Below are 20,355 nucleotides of genomic sequence, written 5' to 3' on the forward strand. Positions count from 1 at the left end.
GTGGTGGGCCAGTGGACCTCAGGGCAGAGGCTGCCCCTAGGGAGGCAAGAAGAGATAAAAGGCCTTTTCCTTTCTCCGGCACTGTGTGTGAGTCCTTGGGGGCAGGATGGAGTGGGGGTGTGCATGATGTGGCCACTGAGGGCATCTAGAGGGTGTGGAGGCTAGGGGCCAGGTCATTCTGGTTGTCTAGGAGAAACTGCTGGAAAGCCTTGAAGGTGGCATAGAAGTCAGAGGAGAGGCCAGCCACATTGGTGGTCACGTAGTTGAGAATGCCCCTGGTGGCCTGGTTGTAGCAAGACACCTGCAGGATTGGGAGGCCAGGCTCAGGGGGACTTAGCTCAGGGAGGGTTCCAGGAGCAGGTGGGAGCCCAGTGGGAATGAGGCTGGTGGTGAGTCAGCCTTGCTCGCCTTCTAGGAGGGCAGGAAATTCAACCCAGCTCCCCAGGGTCTTAGATTACATGGCTGGCAGGCATGACCTCCTCCAGCAGATCTCCCCCAGCCCTTCCTAGGGCACTGACAACCCTGGCTTCCTGCCACACACACCACATTGTCATCACACATCTTCCTGCCAGCTGGTGTCCCTGGAGGGCGGAGGCTTCGTCTCCAGGGCCCAGCTCTGAATCTTGGCCAAAGAGACATGCTAGACAGGAGTCCAGGGATGGTTCTGAGGCGCTCATTGGCTCAAGCATATGAATTCAGCAGACACCAGGTGAGTCTTTGCTGGGTGGATCTCAGCCAGACTTGGTGGCAGGGACCTAGCAGAAGCTGTGAGCAGGGAGGATGCAGTACCCACCCTCGCTTTCCCTCAGCCTCCTCCCCACGTCAGCCTGGACTACCCTGCTGGGTTTTCTGGGCCCTCAGAGCCTTATGAAGCCTCCTGCATGAGAAGGGCTCTCCATGCTTGATGGAGTGTTCAGTTCAGAATCCAGACCTTCTGCCCTCAGTGCCCAGAGCTTTTCCCAACACCATGCAGCAGCCTCAGACCCACCACTACACAGATGATACCATTTTCAGATCCTGACACTCAGGCTCCCCCAGGCCGGGAGACCCAGCTCTGGACTATCCTAGCCCAGCAGTGCTGAGCTCCAGACACACGTGTGTCGGGGTGGAACCAGGCTGGGGGTGTGGCGGGGGGGTGGCCTCACCTTGGTCAGCTGGTCTCCCTCATGCCAGAGGCAGAAGCCTGAGCAGAAGTTCTCTCCATGTCTGTACTCTGGTGTCTCTCAGTGTGTGGGCAGCGTGACCGACCTCAGCTCAATGATTTAGAGTCTCTGAGTGAAGGAATGGAAGCAAGGGGGTAGGGGTCAGCCATAGAAGAAAGTGGGGCCTGTTCTGCCCAGCCAAGGCCCAGACCCTGCCTCCTCTGGCACGGATTCCTCATCAGGGGCTGCATGGCATGTCGACTCTTAAAGCCCGACACCTGGCTCAGGGCCCGGCTGGAGGGAGGGGCGCCTGTGCATTAGCACGGAATTCACTGGGAGCCAACCTGACTCTGCTGTGGACTTTCTGGAAAAGGCACTCCACGCCAATGTGCGGGGGAAGAGTGTGGGCTGCTTTGGGATATTTTTTCTGTACGTATCTTTCCAGCAAAAGAGTTGTTTAGGCCCTCCAGCCCACATGGGGCTGTCAGAGGAAGGAGGCCAACGGGGTGGCCATGTGAAAAATACCTGTCTAAAGCCTGCATCAAGGCAGCCTGAGCCACCGTGGGTGAGGGTGACCCTGCCTTAAAATGTGACAAGAGGGGAAGTATGTGCTCCTGTCTCTATTTTACCCAAGGTAAAGCCGCAGCAGCTCAGAAAATTCTAGTGGTGCCTGGGGCACCACAGCCAATGGGAAGCAGAGCGCTGGCTCCAGGCTGATGCTCTTCCCTGGGAGAGGGATGCGGCCCCCCTAACACTGTCCCGTTGTGCCCGCAACCCCTCAACAGATAGTCACACACCGATTGTCACAAGGCTTCTGCCTCGAGGCCAGGATCACGAAGTCCTGGAGCTTGGTGTGATCTCTGAGGGCAGAGCTGGTGATGTGGTAGATGGTGTCATCCTTGTCTACCTGCTGCACGAGCTCCCCACTCTTGTGGGGAGGCCGAGATCTCAGCCTCCAACTCCAATGCATCCAGCTCCCATGGAAGCCTCAGGTCTGCCCGGGCCCTCCCACACCACAGGGACCAAGCAGCTTCCGTGGTGGGATGTCACCCCCTCTACTGCTCACCAGGGAGCAGCAGGAAGGCAGCAGGACCCAGCCAGGATGGACACACACTTCCACATGCACACACATGTGGTCCTGTGTGCACAGGTACATGGACAGACACCAGTGCACACAGAGACCCATGTGTATCCGCACCTGTCTGTGCAGGTACTGACACCACAAGGATGTGTGATGATTTAGCAGCTGTGCTTAACATTTACCGAGCACCCGCTGAGTGCCAGGTGCTGTTCTAAGTGCTTTACATGTGTCACTTAATCCGTAAGAGCCCCATGCTGTAGACACTGCTAGTATCCCCATCTCATAGATAAAGAAAATAACCTGGCCGTGTCCACGGAGCTAATAAGGAAGCAGGGCTGGGGTGTTCAGGCTGTCAGTGGCAGAGATGTATCCCCAGGCCCCGGCACCCAACACAGATGTGTGTGGGCATACACAGCTCATATCAAAACAGACGTGTGTGGGCATACACGGCTCATATCAACACAGACATGTGTGGGCATACACGGCTCATATCAACACAGACGTGTGTGGGCATACACGGCTCATATCAACAGACATGTGTGGGCATACATGGCTCATATCAACAGACGTGTGTGGGCATACACGGCTCATATCAACAGACGTGTGTGGGCAAACACGGCTCATATCAACACAGACGTGTGTGGGCATACACAGCTCATATCAACACATTCCCACACCCAGGAGGAACACATGGCCATGTTTGGACCCACTTTCTCCTCCCCACTCTTCTGCTGCACTCAGCAGTACTCGGGGTATGGGGAAGAATCTAGCCGCTTTTTCCCCTCAGGCCTCTCCCCCACAAATCCCAACAGGTATCAAGATTTGGTCTGGCCTTCAAAGCCCACCCCATCCTCCCTCCAAGAAGCCCACCCAACACATGCACAAATGCTCTCCCCCTACACAGCATTCCCCACCAAATCACCTCTCTGCCTTCTGGAAGGGGACCACCAGCAGGCCTGAGTCAGCTGGACTAGAGCTTTTGAAAGCAACATGGCCCTTTTTGCAAAGAAACCTTCAGCAGGAAGCCCATGTGTGGAGAGCAACCAGCCTGCTTTGGAGAAGATAGATGGGGTAGGAAGCGGAAGGGTAGTTTGTCAAAATACAATTTGCCTAATGACCAGTGCACTGAATTTCCAAACACACAGAACCTCCTTACAGAAATCCTCCAGAATGGAGGCTCCTCATGACAAGCTCTCAAAGAAACCCCCAAGCTAGGATGTTGGCAGGACAGAGAATGACTTTAAGGGGATTTGAAAAACACAAATTTTGCTATTCTCCTAAGAACACATTTATCTTCCTTGACTAAATTTGAGAAGAGTCATATGAACAATCAATAAATTTGGAGGAACAAATGTATCTAAAGGAATAACATATTTCCATTCATAATCATTCATTACATTCAAAAATAACATATTCGTGAGGAAAGTCAGCACACTTGGTCAGGTCAGCAACTGGCCATGCTATTAGTTGACATAAAGTCAAGAGAGGGTCCTGCACACCCCTCGGCCTTCTGACTCCACCCCAAGCAGTCCCGGAAGCCCCCTTGGGAACACAGAACTCCACGGCACGTGGTTTGAAAGGCACTAACTCTGAGTGTGAATCCATGACCCACCACCCAAGCACCCATTTTAAGAAAGGAGAAACTGAGGCCAGAAGGGAAATGACTTTGACTTATCCAGTGTCACACAGCTAGTAGGGACAGAAGCAGGATGTCAACTCAAGCCTCCAGCTCCAATTCCATGCTCAGTCTCTCCCCTAAGAGCTCAAAATACCCATGACCCTGACCCCCACCCAGCACGGAACTCCAACCCACCCCCAGCTCCTGCTAATGGCCAGCAGGGCAGAGCATCATGGAGGATGACCTGCAGAAGGAGACAGCCTCTCCCCCATTGTGCCAGAGAAGGGACCCTGCCCTGCTGCCACCCTGGCTTCTCACTGGTAGTGCTCGTCCCACTCTGGCCTCCAACGCTGGTCCGAGAGGAGCAGGAAGGCCTGGGCTGTGTCCACATGCACCACCATCTCCATGTAGAAGGAGAGGAACTTGTGACCCTCCAGAGTGTACTGCATGGGCAGTGGAGTGGACTAATGGGGATGCTGGATGCTGGAGGCTGAGGCTGGAAGCTCAGGGTGACAGCTGACTTGCTGTGTGACTGTGAACATGCAGCTTAACCTCTCTGAGTCAGCTGCATCCCCATGAAGATGGAATAATGAGAGAATTCAGCACAAATGGGCAGTAAGCTGGCTTAGGATGCCAGTGACTAAGGCAACACACGGTGGTGATGTGGTAGATGGCATCATCCTAGTCCATCTGCTGCACTAGCTCCATGCTCCTGTGGGGAGGCCGGGATCTCAGCCTCCAGCTCCCGTGACTCCAGCTCCCGTGCAAGCCATGGGTCTGCCCAGGCCGTCCCACGCTACAGCACCCAAGAACAGTGTTTGGCACATGGTAAATTCCCAGACCCACTGTGTGACCCTGGACGAGCAGCTCTGCCTCTCAGGCAGGAGGTGGCTTGTCCAAGGGCATGGGCAGCTGGCAGAGCTTAGGTCTCCTGTAAGCCTGTGACTGCCCCCATCCCTGCAGTGATCACTGCAGAAGGACAGGGAGGAAGGGAGGAAGTGCCTGGGCACATGGCAGCAGACCCGAGAGCGTGGCTGAGGGCAGAAAGGGGGGCAGGCAGGAGAGAAGGGTCTAGGGCTTCTCGACTCCAGGCCCTGCAGAGGTGGGTATGTTTCCATAACTGGACTGGTTTCTTGATCTCATCTAACTTTTTAAAGAGACCCTTTTTTGACATCAGTGGTGTGGGAGAGTTCTTGTTGCTTGCCATCAGCCACCTCTGGCTCAGAGGAAAAAGAAAAGTTGGGTGGGTGGGGTCAGCTACCTGACTGATCTCCGAGGACAGCGCCCAGTTTTCCTTGGCCATGAGCGTCTTCAGGGAGGAGACGTTATTGTAGCTCAGATACACCTGGAAGAGCACACAGGTGCTACCACTACCCTGATTCCTTCCTCCAGGGCCCCAGAGCTGAGGCCAAGGGTGTCCCAGAGAGGAACCCAGACCATGAATGGGGGCAGGTGCTGTGGAAAGAGTCAAGGACTTTGGGAAAGGGAATTCCAGGCTTGGGCTTGCCTAGACCCACTGTGTGACCCTGGACAAGCTGCTCTGTCTCTCAGAATTTCTGCTTCCACCTGCCACATGGAGTTGGGGCCCTGGTGGTCTAAAGACTGTCCCCTTGGTAACAGAGGGCCTTACCTGGTTGCTAGGGTCCCAGGGTACAGTGAGGGGCACCTCTGTCTGCTTACAGGACATGATGTACTGCCTGGAAAGGAGGGAAGATGACAACCTGGGTCCCCTGGAAGTCCAGCACTTTCCACAGACTCTATTGCAGACCTACTATGTGCTAGGCCCTGTGCTAAGCCCAGCAGAGCAGGAGACTCCTGTCTAGCTAGGGAGACTGGATGGTCACACAGGACACGGCAGCTGAGAGCACACCCAGTTTGGCACCTACACCAGGGTCAGCCCAGAGGCGGGGAGCAAGCCAGCAAGGAAGGGTAATCTAAGGCTCGGTCCACACACCCCACACCCCACACCCCTGCTGAGTGACCTCACCCTGCTGCTGCTGTGTCCTCATCTGTGAAATGGGATCAGCAGTCACCCCGCCTCATGGGGTCATCACAACGGTAAATGCTCAGTGAATGCCGCAGATGCACTTTCTTATTAACAAAAGCTGTGATCCCTGCTGTGTTTTCACAGCAGTCAGACACACCTGGCTTTTACTCTTTTTATTCTTTTTTCTTTTTTTTTTTGAGATGGAGTCTCATTCTGTCACCCAGGCAACAGTGCAGTGGCACAATCTCAGCTCACTACAACCTCCACCTCCCGGTTCAAGCTATTCTCCTGCCTCAGCCTCCTGACTATAGGTGCACTGGAACTATAGGCATGAGCCACCACGCCCAGCTAATTTTTGTATTTTTAGTAGAGACAGTGTTTCACCATGTTGGCCAGGCTGGTCTCGAACTCCTTACATCAGGGGATCCACCCACCTCGGCCTCCCAAAGTGGCTTTACCTCTTGAGCAGCTGCATCTCCCCTCTGAACATTTCTTCATCTGCCAAATAGACATCAGAATCAATGGGAAGAAAACAGGATTTAAAATCAGCTGGACCCAGCCAGATTCAAATTCTGACTCTGCTGATGATGTCTGTGTGTCCATGGGCAAGCCACCTAACCCCTCCATCCCCAGAGCCCTTGCCTGTACAACAGGCCAGATGACCACTGTGTAATGAGACCAAATCAAAAGGATGTAAAGGGCCTGGCCCAGGGCCCAACACATAGGCAGCCTGAAGAAAAGTGGGTGCCCTGGGGTCAGTGGAGCATGAACAGCCCCAAACCCCCATTCTTCCAACCAGACAGCCCCTACTCACCTGTCCAGGTGGATCTTCTTTCTGGCACTGGCCTCTCGGTACCACCGCTCACCATCCTGGGGAGGAAGTCAGGATAGGCTGTGCCTTGAGAGGTGCAACCAGCTACCCCTACCCTCCATCCCACCTCCTGTCCATTCCCCAAGGCCCAAGATATGCAGCCCTAACTCAAAGTTCAGGTGTCACTGGGGCAGCTGGAGTCAAAACCTCCTGGTGGAGAAAGTGGGAAACTAAGCTGTAGCCCCAGCTCCCCTCAAACTGAGTGATCTGGGAACACCACCTTCCCTGGCCAGACCTCAGTTTCCTCCTCTGTAAAATGAAGATGCTTGGCCAGGCACGGTGGCTCACACCTGTAATCTCAGCACTCTGGGAGGCTGAGGTGGGCAGATCATGAGGTCAGGAGATTCAGACTATCCTGGGCAACATGGTAAAAACCTGTCTCTACTAAAAATACAAAAATTAGCTGGGTGTCATGGCGCATGGCTGTAATCCCAGCTACTAGGGAGGCTGAGGCAGGAGAATCACTTGAACCAGGGAATTGGAGGTTGCAGTGAGCTGAGATCATGCCACTGCACTCCAGCCTGGCAACAGAGAAAGACTCTGTCTCAAAAAAAAAACCAGCATGGATCCTTACAGGGTACTCACAGTAGTAATGAGAGTCCACATTTATTGAGCACTTGCTACACAAAAGCCACTCTTCTCAAGGGCTTTTCATGCAGAATTGTACCAAATCCTAAAACAACCCCCCAAGGCTGAAGTTAGTGCCATGTCCATTCTACAGAGGAGGAACCTAAGACCGGTGAGGGCTTGCTCAAGGCCACAGGGCTGAGGCCAGGATCAGCACCCCAGGCCTGCCTCAAGCTCACCCTCTTTCCCACCACATCTCACATCCCCCAGTCCCAAGCACAATATGGAAAATGCTTGGGAAGCCACTGTGGCTGTAGCTCCCAGTTCCCAGTCCTGAAGCTCCACCCAACACCACAGCTCACTGGGAGGCCAGCAGGCAGGGCAGGGGACCTGCCCCAAGGGAGGGAGTGACCTCTCAAGGGCATAGGGAGCATTTTGTAAGAGAGGACCTTTGTCTCTCTTCCCGTGACCCACGGATTGCATTCACCATCATCCTGACCACTCCCAGGGTTCAGCCAGGCATGTAGTCAGCTGTACATCTATTACCCCACAGCCCTGAGGCAGGGACTGCAGATATGCCCATTTTACACATGGAGTCTGAGAGCTCGAGGCGGTACCACTTGAATGTGGTAGGTAGAGGCAAGGTCCTAACTCACATGCGACTCCAAAGCTAGTGCTCTCCCAACTCTGCAGGCTCGTGACAGCCCATTAATCCCAGACTCTGAGCCAGACCCAAACATATTCTGAGTTCTGTCAGACAGAAAAAGCCCACCCTGCACAAGGGACATCCTGGGGCTCACAGCCAGGACTGTCAGAGCTGGCTGTGCCCCAGCACCGGGTAAGTGCCTCTGTATGGGGCTGGCCTGTAGGGGACTGGCAGGCTCCACCACACCAGGGCAGAGAGGGAGGGTAGGAGAGCTGCTGGTGAAGCAGGGTGCTGGCTCCACTCACCCCAGGCTGGGGCCGAATCCAGGGCAGCAGCTGAGGCTGGTCAGTGTTTAGGACCATGAAAGTCATAAAGGCACTGTTAATGTGGCACCAGTGGGTCTCAGTCTCCTGGTGATAGGCCTCCATGCATATGCCCACCTCCATGCTGAGGGGAGGAAGTGCAGCTTCCAACCTGGACAGAACTACACGAGGGCCATGCCTTCTCCCCAACACACACACTCACACACACATGCATGCACACACACACGCATCCACATACACACATACGCATGCATGCACATATACACACACACGTACACACTCATGCATCCACACACACATACACGTGTGCTCGCACATATGTGCACACATGCATGCACACACACACACATCCACATACACACATACGCATGCATGCACATATACACACACACGAGCACACTCATGCATCCACACACATATACACGTGTGCTCGCACATATGTGCACACATGCATGCACACACACACTCCTGCGGTTCTTCCAGCAACCTGAATTGGAGTCCCAGTGATAGGACACCTGGGACCGCTTCCTCCACCAATGTTTACAGGGCACCTCCTGTGCGTTCAGCCCTGTGAGGACGCGGGAGTGAATAAGCCTGTCCGGTCCATGCCTTGTGGGCTCACAGCTGGGGAAGGAGGCAGCCAGCAGGAAAGCAAAGGTATCAATATGCTGCCATAACCACGAAGGGTATGGAAGGACATAAACCAGGAAGTGGAGGTGGACGGCCTAATGAGAAAATATTCACTATGTGCGTGTTTACAAATGCTGAGGCAGCCTTGCCTCAAACAGCTCAGTTGCTGCTATTCATCTGTATCTTACCATCTTTATTAATTTATTCCTTTATTTATTTTTTTGAGACAGAGTCTCATTCTGTCCCCCAGGCTAGAGTGCAGTGTCTCTGAAATTCAGCTCTGATGTTCCCTCCTTGGAAGCCTCGTCTGGCTCCCAGTCCTGCCAACCCCTGCGTTCAAGTGATTCTCCTGCCTCAGCCTCCCCAGTAGCTGGGATTACAGGTGTACACCATCACACCCAGCTCATTTTTTGTATTTTTAATAGGGACAGCATTTTGCCATTTTGGCCAGGCTAGTCTTGAACTCTGAGCCTCAAGTGATCTGCTTGCCTCAGCCTCCCAAAGTGCTGGGATTACAGGCGTGAGCCACCACGTCCAGCCACTTACCATCTTCATTCATTATAACATAGCAGCCACCCTTGCCAGACCCAGCCTGGAGCAACACATTCTGACCCACCCACTGCCACCCAAACCAGTAGCAGTTCTGCTTAGAGGCACAGAACTAAAGTCCCATTTACAGCTCAGAATACTGAGGTCTATGCGTGGCTGGAAAGGAGCCAAGTTTGAGGGGACAGAAGAAAGCAGGGCTTGGGGAAAATCCTTCCCCATTTTTCTTTCAACTTTTCCACCTTGGTACCTGCTGTTCCTACTATCTAGAAGCCCTCCCCTTATCCAAAGCTACTTGGCATTCAAGTCCCAGCTGAAGTACTCTTCCTCCAGGCAGCCTTCCCTGAGCATCAGGCCCTCATCCTCCTCTGAGATCTTACTGTACTCATAGCCAGGGCTGCCCAAAATAGCATTACTTATGCACTGCCTCCCACAGGTTAAAGTGGAGGAGGGGCCCTTTAAGCCAGGTTCTAAAGAAAAAGGAGGAATCCACCTGGCTAGGAAGGGCATTCCTGGCAGAGGGAACAGCAAAAGCAAAGTCATGGAGGTGTGAGAGTGTCAATTAGTGAAGGCCAGTTACTATAACTATAAAAAATACCCTGATATTTAAGGTAGAACAAGTCCCAAACAGGCACAGAGGTCATAGGAGAGAAAACAATTCTCACCCCTTGGAAGAAGGGAACAGTCAGAGATGGCTTTATGGAGAAAGTGGGCAGGATATTAGCAGACAAGAAGAGTGAGGGAAGCACCGCAGGAGGCTACACCAGGAGCAAGGGCAGGGGCTAAGAAAGTGGAGGATGGCAACAAAGAACAGCCAATGGCTTGATGTACAGGGAACATAGGCACTGGAAGGAGTGCAGGTAGGGCCACATCAAGGGGAGGATCTAGTGCCAGGCCAAGAGACTTGGTGTTTCCCACGTAAAAGATGAGAGCGTTTTGAGTAGAAGAAGGAATGAAAATTCATTTCTGTGATTCGGAACAGCTGAAGCCTTGAATGCCAACCCCAAGCTGGGGCTTCTCCTCCAGAGGGAAATGGACAAGGAGAGGAGGAGAAAGGAGGGGAGGCAGAGGACGCATACTCTGCCCTCATCTGGCTGCAGTGGTGGCCACATTTTCCATCCAGACCATGATCTGGCCCTTAAAGGTATTGCCCTGGTGATTGGCATTGGGAGGTAGGACTAGTTCCATGCTCTCTACAGGGGTCTTCTTGGCTAACACCGTGCGGCTGTAGTCTCTGCTCTTCAGATCTGACCAGGGATGAGGTAAGGGAGGAAAGCAGGGAGGTTAGAAGGCCTCCAAGCGCAGCCCCTCCCCACAGGCAGCCCCAGGACCCCCACCACTCCACCCCACTCAGGTTTTTTTATTTACTTGGTACCAAGCACACATGAGGCAGTGGGTGGCCCTGGGTGAGGAATGGAGGGCACAGTGTGAAAGGGATGAGCTCATCCAGTGCAGTGGACACAGCACCAGCTCTGAGACAAAACAGGTGGTCTGAGCCTCAGCTCCACTCCAGACTGCCTGTATGGCCTTGGGCAAATCAAGTAATCCCTTTGAATCTCAGCTGTCTCATATCTACAGACAGATGTCAAATCCTACCTGACAAGACTGTTTGAAGATGAAATGTGATTATTGTCATAAAGTGCTTGACTCAAGGCCAGGCATGGTGGCTCACACCCATAATCCCAGCACTTTGGGAGGCCAATGTGGGTAAGTCACTTGAGGCCAGGAGTTCGAGGCCAGCCTGGCCAACATGGTGACACCCCAGCTCTACTAAATATACACACAAATAAAAGATGGGCACGGTGGCTTAAGCCTGTAATCCCAGCACTTTGGGAGGCCGAGGTGGGTGGATCACGAAGTCAAGAGATCGAGACCATCCTGGTCAACATGGTGAAACCCCGTCTCTACTAAAAATACAAAAAATTAGCTGGGCATGGTGGTGCACACCTGTAATCCCAGCTACTCAGGAGGCTGAGGCAGAAGAATTGCCTGAACCCAGGAGGCGGAGGTTGCGGTGAGCCGAGATCGCACCATTGCACTCCAGCCTGAGTAACAAGAGTGAAACATCGTCTCAAAAAAAAAAAAAAAAAAAGCTGGGCATGGTGGTGAGTGCCTAGAATTTCAGCTACTTGGGAGGCTGTGGCACAAGTATCACTTGAATCTGGGAGACGGAGGTTGTAGTGAGCTGAGGTCATGCCACTACACTCCAGCCTGGAAGACAGAGTGAGACTCTGTCTCAAAAGAAATCACAATCACAATGTGCTCCAGTAAATATACTCTCAGAGAGGGTGGTTCTCCCCCACCCTCTGCCCTGGTGATTCCCTCATCTTTGGCAGCAGCAGTGTTAGGATATTCTTAGTAGGAGAGGCCAGGCAGTGAATGGGGCCTTGGGCTTCAGGGCAGCAGAGGCTGGCATGCCCCACCAAACCCAAGGTGGTGCCATTTGTCTCCCATCTCCCATAGAGACTTCTTCAGGGAGGGTCCATCTAAGAGCTGGCCTTGCCCTTAGCTTGGCTTGCAGGCTCTGAAATGCCACAGGCAGGGTGGGGGCAGTCAGGATGGGAAGTTGAGGGTGGCCTAAGCCAAAGTCTTGAGACAGAATGGGGAGGGTATTCACAGGGCAATGGGGCCTGTGCTTTAGCAGACGCTGCGGTGGGTCAAGAGACAGTACCAAGTCAAGCTGAGCCACTGCATCAAGTGCCAGGCAAAGGCACTTGAGCTGATTGTTAGGTGGAAGGGCTGTGAGGACAGAAGAGATGTAGGGGGCTACAAGGGGGTAGATGGAGCAAGGGGGCCTTGACAGCTGTAGAACAGCTGGGCCTCCCTAGCTCCAGCCTCCAAGCCCTGCATAACCAGGACACGCAGAACTCAGAACACGGCTTGCCGCTTCCACTGAGCTTGAGGGAACATGAGAGCTGAATGTTCTGTTCTCTCCCTACTCCTGGGAGACTGTCTCCTAAAATCGCCTCCTTTGGGTTTCAAGGAAGACTCATTCTGGAGATGAGTGAATGAGTCCAAGGTCTCCCCTCTGGGCCTTTGCTCAGGCTGTGCCCTCTGTCGGGAACCTTTCCTTAGCTCCCACCGGTCAAAGTCCCACTCAGTCCAAAGGAGATCTTTCTCTACTGGTATAGAACGACCCCCGAGATATACTTTTAATGGGAAAACTGCAAGATGCAGACGGTATGTACTGAATGCCCCTTTTCAGGGGCTGAATAATACATGCTATACGTAGATATACAGGGAATACTTCTGGAAAGAAACCCTCAATGGGTGATAGTAGTTGCTTCTTGGGAGAAGACCTAGGTTCTAGGATGGAAACGAGTCTTGCTTTTTATTTTCTATCTTTTGGGGGGGTGGGAATATATGTACATGTGTGTGTGTATGTGTATGCATATATACACACACATATACATAAGCATATATGTATATATGATTTTTACACTTTTTTTTTGAGATGGAGTTTTACTCTGTCACCAGGCTGGAGTGCAATGGTACAATCTCGGCTCACTGCAACCTTTGCCTCCCAGGTTCAAGCAATTCTCCTGCTTCAGCCTCCTGAGTAGCTGGGATTACAGGCACGCACCACTGTGCCCAGCTACTTTTCATATTTTTTAGTAGAGATGGGGTTTCACCATGTTGGCCAGGATGGTCTCGATCTCTTGACCACCTTGGCCTCCCAAAGTGCTGAGATTACAGGCATAAGCCACCATGCCCCAGCCACATATGTTTTAAATATTCTTCTTATTTTTTTTTCAGACAGAGTCTTGCTCTGTCACCCAGGCTATAGTGCAGTGGCATGATCTCAGCTCACTGCAACCTCCATCTCCCAGGCTCAAACAACTCTCGTGCTTCAGCCTCCCACATAGCTGGGACTACAGGCATGTGTCACCACGCCTGGCTAATTTTTGTCTTTGTAGAAACAGGGTTTCATCATGTTGGCCAGGCTGGTCTCAAACTCCTAACCTTGGATCTGTACACCTCAACCTCCCAAAGTGGTGGGATTACAGGGAAGAGCCACCGCACCAGACCAGGTTTTATATTTGCTTCTTATAGATGAATACTGTGTGTGTGTGTGTGTGTGTGTGTGTGTGTATATATATACATATATATATATATATATATATATATACACACATACATACATATACACTTTAAAAACTCCTACAGAGTCTTCAAGGCATTGATCAATACTGTCTTCCCAAACATCTTGGCTGCTAGAGACTCAAATGCATTTGTGGACAACAAAGGGATTTCCACAGGACCTAACTGCAGCCTCATGGTTCCTGGGAGCTGGGAGGCCCAAACACTCTCTCCCTGTAGAAGACCTTGGGACCAAGAGAGCTGGAGGGGCCCAGGGACACCTGTGGGTGGAAGTCCCCAGAGCCTCCCTTCCTGCCTCTGCCCACTGGGGTCCCGGGGCAGAGGAGCCAGGCAGGACCCAGCTACCCTCCCATGCACGCTGGCAGCTGCTCAGTTTTCAATGGCGCAGTTGGCCAGGAGGTCCTTGATGGTGTCCACACACACAAGGCGCATGCACCAGTTCTTGGCCGCCATGCTGTGCTCCATCTTCTCCTCCTCTGTCCTTGGCGTGATCTGCTTCAGCTTTACCTGTCAGCCAGGGGACAGGGTAGGAGACACTCACAGCAAGTCTCCTGAAGTAGCACAAGGGCCTGTCCCCAGCTCCATCCCATGCCCAAGGCTGGCACACAGCAGGCCTGGACCATGGCTCAGTTCCAAGGCTTGCTCCCTCTTTGCCCCATCTTCCTGCCTCCATGATGACTTGATAACACATATTCATCCTCCAGCTCCCACCCAAGTCCCTTCCTTGGGCAAAGACTCAGAGGATGGGGGTGTCACTGCAGGGCGAGCATAATGGTGAGACCAGAATAATCATTGCTGGAGAAGCACAGAAAGAGGTGGGGGGAAAGAGAGGGGAGGCAGCTGGAGGCTCTGAATGCAATGGGGAGTGGGCTTTCCTCTGGGAGCTATGGATTCCTGCTGTGTCCCTCCCCATCCCCTCTGCTAACCCCCAACCTTATCACCCTGATCCAGAGGTTCCATGGCAGGTGCTCAGGTCACAGAGCAGCATCAAGCAGCCAGGGAGACCTGCTCACCTTGGTGATCTCTTGGTGGGCCATGAAGGTGGCCAAGGCCTTGCACGCATTCCACTGCTTCTCAGAGCACGGGTCCTCTGAGGCCACCTGGATGGCCACCTAGAGAGGAAAAGTGAGGGTGAAGGGACAAGGGGCGACATTGCACTCTCCAGTGAGAAGCCCCACAGCTCCACCCAACAGCAAGTCCTGGCCCAGGCCTCCAGAGTTTCTGTGCCACCTACCATGCCTGGCAGGCCAGAGATCTGAGTTGGCTTTTGACCCAGCCCTTGGGTCCCCATAAAACCCTGGGCAAGTCACTTCCCTTCTCTGGGTCTCAGTTTCCTCATCTGCAAAGTGGGAGTGATCAGACCTACCCTGGCAGGGTTGTTCAGAGGATTAAAATGAGGCTGTGTCTACAACAGGGCTTCATGTAGGTAGAATGTTGGCTAAATGTAAAGGAAAGGCCAGGCTCAATGGTCTGTAGTCCTAAAACTTTGGGAAGCTGCAGCAGGAGAATCACTTGAGACCAAGAGTTCAGGACAAGCCAGGGCAACACAGTGAAACCCCTGTCTCGGAAAAAAAATAAAAACCCACAAAAATTAGCTGGGTGTGGTGGTGCATGCCTGTAGTCCCAGATACTCAGGAGACTGAGGCAGGATTATTGCTAAAGCCCAGGAGTTTGAGGTCACAGTGAGCTATGATGGCACCACTCTGCATGCCAGCTTGGGTGAAAGAGTGAGACCTTGTCTCAAAAAAAACTAATAAAAATAAAAAGTCAAGGCCAGGTGAGGTGGCTCACACTCCTAATACCAGCACTTTGGGAGGCCGAGGCAGGTGGATCACAAAGTCAGGAGTTCAAGACCAGCCTGGCCAACACAGCAAAACCCCATCTCTACTAAAAATTCAAAAATTAGCTGGGCATGGTGGTGGGCACCTGTAATCCCAGTTACAGGGGAAGCTGAGGTAGGAGAATTGCTTGAACCCAGGAGACAGAGGTTGCAGTGAGCCAAGATGGTGCCTTTGCACTCCAACCTGTCCAATAGAGCTAGACTTGGTCTCAAAAAAAAAAAATCAAGAACAGGCACCTGAGCATTTATGGGGTGCCCAAAGGCATAGCCAGGACTGTGTCACCCAGCCACAGTGATCCCTCAGGAACCAATGGCCCAGCTGGTGAAGTTGCCTGGGCCTGAAGTCCACAAGTGGGAAATAGCATCCTCCCCCACAGCTCACAGAGCCCTGGGCATCACCAGCAGTCCTTCCATTAACTCAACAACCTGCAACATAGAAATCATGTTCCCTTTTGCAGATGAGAAAGGCTGTGGAAGGTAAGCCCAGGGGCCAGAACCCAGCACTCTCACTGTTTCAGCTCCACCTCCAAGATCAGGTGCTGATGCTGTCTTCCCTCCATTCCCAAATACACCTGGCTGCTGAGGCTGGATGTGAAGACTCAGAGGGCTGGAAGTCAAGTGCCACGCTGAAATCTATGTAGCTCGGTGACCTGGGGCAAGTCCCTTCCCCTCCCCTCGCCTGGAGTTTTTCATCTGTGTTATGGGATTTAGGAAAGGAAGATCCTTGGGATTCCCCTTGCCCTGCCAAACATCGCAGAACTCTGCTGCTCTAATCAGGACCCCGTGAGTGTGAGTGGGCCTGGGCTGCAGGGAGAAGAACAGGGAGAGGAGGTAGAGGACCCACCCACACACCCCTGCCCAGGCAGTGCCCACCCCACACACCTCCATTCTGGAGTGGAAGGCCCAGTTCACCTTGGCCTTGATATTCACCACTTGTCCAACACTGGGGAGAGGAAAGTAGGAGGTGAGCCTTCCAGAGGGGCCAGAGGGAGGAACAGGGGCCTCAGATACTTGCAGAGCCTCTTTTGTGGGGAGCTGGCAGGAGAACAGAACATATTCACATCTGCGACATCACCAAGTTCTCAAAGCCAGCCAGCGAGATAGCATCAGCATCCCATTTTACAGATGGGGGAACTGAGGCAGAGAGAAGTAGCACGATTATACCCATTTGCTCTCCTGTTCCCTGCTCCCCATTGTCCAGTTAATGCCTGTCCTTCTTTCTGCTCTTGGCTCAGTGGTCCCCTCCTCAGGGAAGCAGTCCCTGTCCTGCAGTGGTCCACCCACCAACAGAAGCCCTGCTGAGGCTCACCCTGCAGCACTGTCCTGGCAGACTGAGCCATGTCTCCCACAGTCCTTAAGCTCTACCGGGGTAGGGCCATGTGTTTTGCTCCTCATTGACTCTCCAAGGCCTAGCGCATGGCACAGGGTGGGTCTCTCATAAAGGGTCGCTGACTGAATCCCTGCATTCTACATGTATTGAATGCCTAGTGAGGGTAAGACTCTGTAAACAAAGGGCGGGAAGAGAAAAGCAAACGTTTAAAGCATGCCTGCGAGGTGCCCAGCACTGTTGCAGCCCCAGGCCCACCCCATTAGAGCCTCAGAAGAAGCTTGGCAGGTGGGTTTAGGAGAAACTGAGCATCAGAGAGGTTGTCATTTGCCCAAGGTCACCAAGCTAAAAAGTGGCACAGCCAGGCTTCTAGACTGACTCTGTTGACGGCACCAGCCCTTCTTCTCAGCTGCTGCCTGTCCATCTGGAATGATTCCCACATCTAAATGAATCCCCAAGGAAGCCACCTCCCCTGGGTTGTGCCTAGTGGTGGGGGCAGAGGGTGCTGACTGATGAACTGTGGGGAGCAGGGGCAGGAGACTAAAGGCTGGCCCCATTCAATTGCCACGTGACCTGCAGCAGGTCCTTTGACTTCTCTGGGCCTGGGTTTAAGAACATGGAGAGTGCCATGTTGACTTTATTCTCAAGTGACACAGTATTCTGGCCAAGCCTAGGAAAGGTGCATTCCAAGGGGCCTGCTGGTCAAGGGGCTGGGCTACCATGAACACAGTGGGCATAGCCACACAGGCCTAGGTTCTAGTCAAGCTCCACCTTGGCCGTCACACTACAGAGCTGTGTGACCTTGGGTGAGTCACTTTGCCTCTCTGAGTCCATCTCCTCCTGTGTAAAGTACAGAGAATGCATGGCTACTGCCTGTGGTTCTGAGGGTCAAGTGAGAGAAAGTGGGGCTGAGCCAAGTGCCAGGCCTGGCCCACAGCAGGAGCTCAATAAATACCAAGAGCTCACATCTGCCAGACATTTGCTGATTCATGTTCATTTTCTCAGCAATACTAATGGTCACAAGGGTTGGGGGTCATTTTTAGGAGATCCATGGTGACGTAGTGAGGGATGAAGCATCACAATGTCTGCAACTCACTCTCAAATCCCTTAGCAGACAGAGAGAGAGAGAGGAAAAGAGAGAGAGAGAGAGGAAGAGAGAGAGAGGGAGAGGGAGAGATAGATGGTGAGAGAGAGAGAGAGAGATAGAGAGACAGAGAGACAGAGAGAGAGAGAGAGACAGAGAGAGAGAGAGAGGATATATGTATTAGGTCTGCAACCCTGGCAATTAGGGAGGCCAAGGCAGGCAGATCACTTGAGCTCAGATGTTTGAGACCAGCCTGGCCAACATAGTGAAATTCTACTTAAAAATACAAAAAAAAGAAAAAAAAATTAGCCAGGCGTGGTGGCGCACCCTGGTAATTCCAGCTACTTAGGAGGCTGACTCATAAGAATGGCTTGAACCCAGGAGGCAGAGGTTGCAGCGAGCCAGGAATGCACCACTGCACTCCAGCCTGGGTGATGGAGTGAGACTTTGTCTTTTAACAAGATAAAAAGAAAGAACATATATGTATTTCTTTAGCTATATGTAGATAAAGCAAATTCAGGAAAATGTTAATTTTAAGGGTCTTAGTGGTGGTGATCATTGCACTGTTCAACTTTTCTATATGTTTGAAAGTTTTTATGATCAAAAATTAGGACAAAAAATTTCTGTGGTCCCCTAAATAAAAATGAAAGTCTATTTTCTGTGGTGCTTGTGGAATTTGTGACTCTCCTTTCCCTTCACTCTCTGGCTTCCGCCAAAGCCAAGCAGACACCCATCTGGGCTTCTAAGCTCCTCCTCCTTCCTGACTGCCTTCTGTCCCCACAACCCAGGCCGAACCCGGATCTCTCCCCAGGGCCACTGTCCAGCCTCCTCAAGGGCTCCAGAGCTCCTGGACACCCCTGCAAGTGTTTTCTACAATGCAGAAAAGGAGCCCCCCCATAAACAAATCTGACCCCTCTCAAGCCCTTCCCTAGGCCAATTTACCCTCAGGAGACAGAGGAATGTGTTAATTGCACCACAGAAATTCAAAGAGCAAACCCAGATGACGAAGGCCTCTAAAGGGCAAATGGCCAGCTTTCCTCAATAAACACATTCTGAGGGAGAGAGACAGCGAGCTGGTGGAAGGTGGTGGAGGTATCTATAGAGGTTTTTAAAGAAGCAACCAGTTACAATATCTGCATCCTGACGTGAGTAACCCAATAACTGCAGGCTGGGTATGGCAGTTCATGCCTGTTATCTTAGAGCTTTAGAAGGCTGAGGTGGGAGGATTGCTTGAAGCTAGGAATTTAGACCAGCCTGGTCAACATAGTGAGACCTCATCTCTACGAAAAAAAAATTAAATTAGTCAGGTATGGTGGTGCACGCCTATCGTCCCAGCTGCTAGGGAGGCTGAGGTGGAAGGATGGCTTGAGCCCAGAAGTTCAGGGCTACAGTGAGCTATGATGCTGCCATGGCACCCCAGCCTGGGCAACAGAGCAAGACCCCATCTTGAAAATATAAGTAACTGCAAAGCAAACAAAATAAAAACAAATTCATGAGAAAGTCTGGGCATTTGAATACTGACTAGGTAGTGAGGTTAGTAAAAATTATTGTTAATTTTTTAGATGTGGTAATGATGTTAAGTTTGTGTTTAAAGAGTCCTTCTCTAGCAAAAAAAAAAAAAAAAAAAAAAGGGCCAAATGCAGTGTCTCACAGCTGCAATCCCATCACTTTGGCAGGCCAAGGTGAGCAGATCACCTGAGGTCAGAAGTTCAAGACCAGCCTGATCAATATGGTGAAACCCTGTCTCTACTGAAATTACAAAAATTAGCCCAGCTTGGTGGTAGGAACCTGTAATCCCAGCTATTAGGGAGGCTGAGGCAGGAGAATTGCTTGAACCTGGGAGGCAGAGGTTGCAGTGATCCAACACTGTACCACTGCACTCCTGCCTGAATGACAGAGCAAGAATTCATCTCAAAAAATGAATTAATATACTAATGGATTAATTAAAAGTTCTTAGCCCTCAGACATACATTTGGAAATATTTTACAGCGGCAAAAGCAGAAACAAACAAAATAACTTCATCTTTTCTCAGGTACATCCAGGCCCTTCCTGGCCACCAACCATGCTCCAGGCCCCTCTCCAGCTTTTCCTCCTTCCCAGCATCCTCTCTGGCTTTCCCTTCCACCCACAGCCTCCTCTGCCCAGATTCACCTTCACTCTGCGGGGCCCTGCAGCAGGTCCAGCCATCCTGCATGTATGCCTAGCCCTCTCTATTTCTTGCTCCCCTAAGTAAAAGAACTTGTGTTGGCTGCAGGGACCCGAAACTGGCCCAGACACAGCTCCACTGGCTTCAAAGTGCCACGAACTACAGAGCTGACAGTACTGGAGTCAGCTCAAATGCCTCTTCCAGGAAGGCCCCATCGACTACCCTCAGTGCCATAACACCTAACCCCCAGACCTATAGGAGATATAGCCCATTGGTTAAGAGCAAGGGCTCTGGGGCCAGATTGCCTGCTTGATGGTATATCCTGGGTCCTCCAGTAGCTGAACTACCTTCGATAAGTTACTCCAATTCTCTGTGCCTCAGTTTCCTCCTCTGTAAAGTGAGGATACTAATAGCTATGGCCACACAGTGCTGTTTTGAGGATCAAA

At 52.1% G+C, this 20,355-nt stretch overlaps 1 pseudogene; it reads right to left on the bottom strand.

Moving 5' to 3' along the window:
* Positions 1-28: 28 nt before the first annotated feature.
* On the bottom strand, positions 29-19,957 carry LOC144580613 (acyl-coenzyme A thioesterase 11-like; annotated as a pseudogene).
* Positions 19,958-20,355: the final 398 nt, after the last annotated feature.

Source organism: Callithrix jacchus, chromosome 20 (genome assembly GCF_049354715.1).
Source record: "Callithrix jacchus isolate 240 chromosome 20, calJac240_pri, whole genome shotgun sequence".
NCBI lineage: Eukaryota > Metazoa > Chordata > Mammalia > Primates > Cebidae > Callithrix > Callithrix jacchus.